Here is a 6,777-nt window from a genome sequence, read left to right as displayed (position 1 = left end):
GGAACTGGAAAGAGGTGAGTTAGGACCACTGTGTTTGTTGTAACTGCATGAATACAGTGATAGCTCAGCAAATAAAGAGCAAAAGATTCTATTTTACGTTCTAGTTTGTCAATATTTATAATATGAGTTCTTAATTCAAACGGAACTATAGACTTTGTATTTTAAGGCCACAAACATCTAATTTGAACCAGTACTGAGTTTAACATACCATGTGACACATACAAATCAACGTTTAGATGCATGTGTTTGATATTTACTTTACATTACAAAAAATTTAATAATGTTCAATATGAAGATGTGAATTATTTGTACAGTTTGAACCCAAACTTAGGAAGATAAGTTCATAGAATAATAGTTCAATAAAACTTCATGAGCAAGTCAACAAATGCAATGACATGGCCTATGACCCATTAGCTGTTGAGATAGGGTTAATAATTTATTGTGCTATTAATATGCATATGAATAAGTAGAACAACGAATATTAAAGGATGTTTCACCAGAATTTCTGTGAAAGTATTTTATTTGTTAAAAAATATGTAGTCGTCCAATCAACACTGGCATGCACGAGGTACAATCATTGAAATCTGCTGGAATGTAGTACAGAATGTTCAAAGAAACTACACTTCTGCAGGGATATAAAACTAAGTGTTTACTAAAAATGCTGATACAATAAACAATATTAATGATAATTATGCTGTTTACTGGAAAACAAAAGTAATTATCAGGCAAATAAAACTTTTAAAGTACTTACAAAGTTAGTGTCAAACAAGGTTGATATTTATACAAACTTATGTTGCACCAAAGCTTACATTATGTAACATCAATTCATAAAGTATTTTTTATTTTAAGAGTTTCGGATTTTATTTATCATCTATCTTGCTTATCGTATTTTGCACTACTTTATTTATTTAATATTTTTGGTAATATATTTATACAACATTAAATTTCTGAACATTTGATAAATCGTTCACATTACTTCTTTGTCTCTCAGAGAAGACAAAACATGAAGGCTCTTTGCTTCCTCCCTAACAGTTTTGATAAATGGTCCATAAAGGCAAAGTGAAGAAGAATTTTAACCAGACAAGGTGCACAGTTAACCACCAGCAGTGTAAATTAGCGATGAAGTTTTTTTGTTGATATTAGTTGTCAAATTCCATGTGCAATACTGGCACTTTTATGAAGGATCCAAACAGTTACACAAGTCCACGTTTATGAACAGCATGCAGCTAATGTGAGATGTAAGTTAACAAGTATCTTTGGTAGATATGCTTCAAACAGTTTACTGATCCATTCACTGTATGCGTGTTTCTACATAAACATTGCCTTTTGTTATTGTATGTGTTAAAGTTATTATGGCGTATAAAAAATGTACTCTACTTTTCTTCTCACAGGAGAACTGGTGGTCCAGTTTAAATTTACTGTATTACTTATGCCTTCTGGCTCGCACAAAATAACAGGTGAAGCAGTGGATTGTGACATGTATGAAACAGAACATGACATTAAAGATGATACCATCAAGGTAAATTTTTCAGCCACTTATATACAATTATGGGAGAGTATCATTTAATAAAAAAACAAGTCCTTCTCTGACAACAGTTTTAAATTTTTGTGTTGCTGCAAGATTTGTTTTGTGTTAATGAAAAAGAACCAGCCAGTTAAACTGTGTATACTGTTAAAAAACAAGCCAATCTCAAAACACTGAGGAGACTTTTTGTATATTGTTAGCAATGATATTTGGAAATGAGTCACACATAATGTTGCAAAATCCTACTGGTACGCTATCAATAGCTAGGTTAAATGGAAAAGAAACTTTTGATATAAGTAGCTTTTTAAGACTGAAATACAGGTTAATTTTCTTATTTGAAAGTATGTAAATATTTATACCAGTAACATGTTTTCCATAGTAGTTTACACAAACTACCACATTCATGTGCTTTGCTCCAGTAAACTGAAAATATATTTCAGTATAGATCTACCACATTTAAACACTAATAAACTGTTAGGAAAGTGATATAGATTTAATCTGCTGCAGTGATTTTATTGTTAATAAATTTATTTCAATTTATAGCTAAACTTGATAATATAGTCCTGGATTCTCTTTAGTGGTTTATGCAACATTGCTGTTGATATGTAATAGTTTATATTGAATGTCATTGTTGGCGAGCTACTTGATCATTTGTGTGTAATATGAGTTTTACAGTAATAAATATTTACAGTTCTTTTACTTTAAAGATTAAAGTTGGTATTCAGGCTATTAAAACATAAGTAACTTTATACTGTATAAAGTCTCCAACATTTTAAAGTATATGTGTGACATTAAAATAACCATTGTAAAAACAATGACAAATTTTTTATCTGACATAAATTTCTATTTGTTGGCATTACTTAGCAAGTCTGTGGCACCTAAGTCAGAAAAAAAAAGAAAAAGAAAGCAGAAAAGGTAGCAGCATAATCAGTGGAAGGCTTAGAAAAAAAACCCTAACATTAATACGAAAGGTGAAGACTAAGAGCATTTAAAGGTAAAACTTCAAAATAGCTTGAATATAATGAAGGTTAGTCAACCATCAGTACTCTCCTGTGGTCATTATGGACCCTGACAATAAATATTTTTTCATTGATCAGTTATATTTTTATGTAATTGTCACATTATCATCCTCTGACTCAAAAAATTACAAAACTTTCAATGTTTTGCAGTCAAATGATTTTGTGAAAATAAAGGGTTGCGTGGGGTCCATGAGAGACACCCAAGTAATGCACGAATTTGGAGCTCTGTGTCTTCATCAGGCATTGTGTGTATGGACTTGCAGAGGTTATCCATTGTGATAAAGAGTGATTATGTATTTAGATCTCTCCCAAAGTGAAGTAATATGCACAACTTACTTCAGAGTCATCTGCAGTATCCCCATGCAATGCAGAAAGGCGTCAAATCTGCCTTTGTGAATCTAGGATTAGCTTGACACAAGACCATAAACTGGTCATGATTTTCCACCAAAAAAACCACGATGTCGTCTTTGTCAAAGATTCAGCGGGACAGCAATGTCCCTCAAACCTGTACAGCATGTGGAAACCATGTCTGCACTAATCACTCTACACCCCAGTGTATAGTGTGATGAGTGTTTGTAAAATGACTGGTAAGAGATATGAGAAACACTTTATGTTTACTCAGAATACGTTTTGCTTATATATTTGTCCAAAATTTGGCATTAGTTTAGCTGTGAAGCAAAGAGTTTGAAAGTGGTCGACCCTCTTCAGTTCGTTGGGACCCTAAGAACATTTTTGTACAATTTGTTGTTGTTTTTTTTTCATTATGTATTCAAAGAAATCTGTTTCTTCCTAGCATATTTTATTAATTTTAATTGTGACATGTCAGTTAGAGAAGAAGTAGCTCTATTATTATCGAAATACATGTCAATGACGACAATTTTGTGAATAAATGTGAGGAAAATGGATATAAGTAAATTTCATATTTTGTAATAATAAATCACATATTATATAATTATGGTACTCAGTCTTTCTTACAGTTTTATCTACACAAATGCTATGAGAAGCAAGTAGGCTAACTTTTCAACATCTAAATCATAGCTTCAACATTTTGATCATTAAATATCTGAGGGGTCTGTATGGCCCCAGGTGTACTGAAAGGTGGATATTTTAACGTGTACACTAACAAATGTTAAAACTAATAAATTTAATTTATCTGATTTAGCATTGATATTTGACATTTTCATCTTTAACAAACAAATGATTTAATTAGGGATACCTGTTCCACAAAAGCTTCATTAAATGCCTATGGTAAACTGCAGTCCTTTTTCTTTTCTTAAAATAGTTTTGCCTTTTTAACACAATATTAGTCCTTTTCTTTGTTTTCATGTGTAAGAAGTTTCCCACTAATCTAAAGTACTGTAGAATTACATACAGTCTTCCTCTTTTTATTTATCCTTGTAGGTAATGTAGTATTAACAATTTGTTTACTGTCAAGGTTTTTTATTGATCATGTCTTCATGGACTGTTCCTGTGTTAGATATTTAAAATATCAATTCTTTGTAATAATTTTTTACCAATGTAGGTATTCTGTAAAAAAAAAAATACATTTTGGCATTTTGTTTGTTTATTACTTAGGAGGAAAAAGGGCGAATTTCAATGAAAACTTATTAAAATAGCTGAGGAAGCAAGGATAGCCAGCCTATCATGGTTGAGTCATCACATGCAGAAAAAAAAAAAGTGTACAATAGTACCTGATCTTATCTCTTACTTTGTGCCCTGTGACATGATGTTGCCTTTGTTCTTTGTATTTTTATAGTGACTTTCTCAAATTAATGTTTAGAATGTTGATCTTGGTTAATATCATCACATTTGACACAATGAGAATTTTTTTTACTTCATCTTATTAGTGTTTATTATTATACCTCTTTCTGCAATTTTATTTAAAGTGGAAATTTCAAAATATGTCTTGGTTTGAGAAACATTTAGTGAAAGTAAGTTATTTCAGTCTTTTGGTTATGGGAAAAAAAGAACAGGTTCTATTTTTGTTTAGTAGTATTTTTATTGGAAGCCTAAGCTATGAAGGTAATTGTTCAGAAGTCTTAATCTGCAGATGTCCATTCTGTTTTGTAAATAACAGAACACTTTATTCAGTGGAGGATATTTTTTTTGTGCATGTAATTTAAAACATTTTCTGTCAGTATGTTATGGTAGTGGTTATCTTACAAAATATATTTTATCGGTAAAATAGTAATGACTAAGTGTGGTTTGAAAGATACTTTTCAGTCAACATTATATAAATGTTCAAGAATAATAATGTAAGCTTTTCATTGTTTTTTATCATTTTAAAACATTTTACAGTTCACTGTAAAATAATTATTTAAAATACTATTATTGATCTTTTGGGAACCCTGATGAAGTGTTTTTATACATGATGTAATTGGCTGAGACTGTGGGTCTCAGTTACTAGTTACTAAATAAAACGTCCTTTTGGAAAAAATGAATGGCATTATAAATTATTTCAAGGATACCATGCACTGAAATTATGTCAGACCAATCATTTTTTCTTGTCACAATTATCTTGATATCAGCTGTGGTAACTTTACAAAGAAAACATTTATTCTAATTCAGTTACATTGTTCAGGTAACCAAGAGTAATGTGCAGTGATGTAATTAAAAATAATTCAAATATTCAAGGATATTTTATTTTTAAATTAAATCCTTCTTGAGGTATTATTTTATATCATTGGCAGGTAAATGATAAAATTGACCTACATTCATTGTTTGAAAAAATAACTGGATAAGCAAAAAAGAAAAAAACAGCATAAATGAAGTAGTAAATTGCTCTGTTATAATGATTTCATAAAGTTAACTTAAATTTATACAATTTGTCTAATAACGTAACATAAAGCGATTTGAAGGCATAAAACGAGTATTTAACATTTGAAGAACCTTCGCCATTTTTTGTCAAAAGTGACGTGCTAATTTCTGTACTTGTCAAAATAAACCAGTTTCTTGAAAATGAATAAGTCAACACTTGTCCTTCAATTTAATAGTGAATTTTCTTTTCTTTCATTGAAATGTTGGACTTCTATGAACACTTCTCACCAGTAACACAGGGGTAATTCTGCGGACTTATAACGACAGAAACCAAATTTCTGTAATTATGGTGTGAGCAACACACAAATCCATAAAGTATTTTTTCTTAACTACAAACAAACATAATCCATGAACTCTGTTTAGTCGAAATGTATCTCAGGTCGCTTATCATCACCAACATGAATTTTTTTTGCAAATATTGTGTGTTTTAGCCGTGGGTGTGTTATAATTATGGTCAATCCCACTATTCGTTGGTAAAAGAGTTGGCGGTGGGTGGTGATGACTATCTGCCCTTCCTCTAGTCTTACACTGCTAGATTAGTGACGGCTAGCGCAGATAGCCCCTCGAGTAGCTGTGCGCGAAATTCAAAAAACAAACAAAGAATTTTAAATAAAAGAAACAAACCATACAACTTATTTGTTACCTACAATGTTGTTGAAAAGAAACAAAATACAGCGCTAGGTGGCGCAGCCGTCAAGACAAACGCTTCCAATCGAGAGGTTAAAAATCTGAAATATGTCTTTTACGTTTCATAAATGTAAATTATACAAAACGTTTTATTTTATATAAATAAAGTTCTAGATAATAAAACGTTCCATTATAAAGTTTGAAAGTTGTTTCGAGTATTTACAAAACGTTTTTCAGACTAATTAAACATTTTATTTTTACACCTTATTTAAAACTACAAAGTGTTTTTACATAAGCCTTACGCAAGACGCGGAAGACCTTGCCTATCTGGATTACCTCAAAACCCAGTGGGTTCAAGAAACATGAAACAATCTGAGTAACAAGTGGAGAGCGTTTTTAATCCAACTAAATCGCAAGCAATCACGTTTAACAGAAATCTAAAAAGACAAAAATTACTCTCGAGAAAGCAAAATTCTCATTCGTAAATACGCCTATTAACGTGAGGAGACACATCACTTTCGACACAAGATTAACATGAAAAAAACATGCTAACAACATACAGTCATAAATCCGTCCGTTAATAGAGTATGGATGTCAAGTCACATATAATATGTCAAATAACACTTCAGAAAATCGAAGTACAACAAAACAAAATACTAAGAGCAGCATGTAGATTACCATCATACACTCCCGTAAACTATATACACCGAATCAGTAACTTACCATCTCTTAGAAACAGACTAACAGAAATGTCATACAAATATCATTTAAAAGCAGAACAGAGAAACA

The 6,777-nt window shown here is 31.0% G+C and overlaps 1 long non-coding RNA gene across 1 annotated transcript; it reads left to right on the top strand.

The window, feature by feature from the left end:
• The first annotated feature begins 1,127 nt into the window (after window positions 1-1,127).
• On the top strand, window positions 1,128-2,419 carry LOC143253169 (uncharacterized). Its single transcript, XR_013029433.1, has 3 exons — window positions 1,128-1,238; window positions 1,392-1,519; window positions 2,390-2,419. It is a non-coding gene; the product is annotated as an uncharacterized LOC143253169 (long non-coding RNA).
• The last annotated feature ends 4,358 nt before the right edge of the window (window positions 2,420-6,777 follow it).

This window comes from Tachypleus tridentatus, chromosome 1 (assembly GCF_004210375.1).
Source record: "Tachypleus tridentatus isolate NWPU-2018 chromosome 1, ASM421037v1, whole genome shotgun sequence".
Lineage (NCBI taxonomy): Eukaryota > Metazoa > Arthropoda > Merostomata > Xiphosura > Limulidae > Tachypleus > Tachypleus tridentatus.
This window is presented reverse-complemented; position numbering and strand designations above follow the sequence as displayed.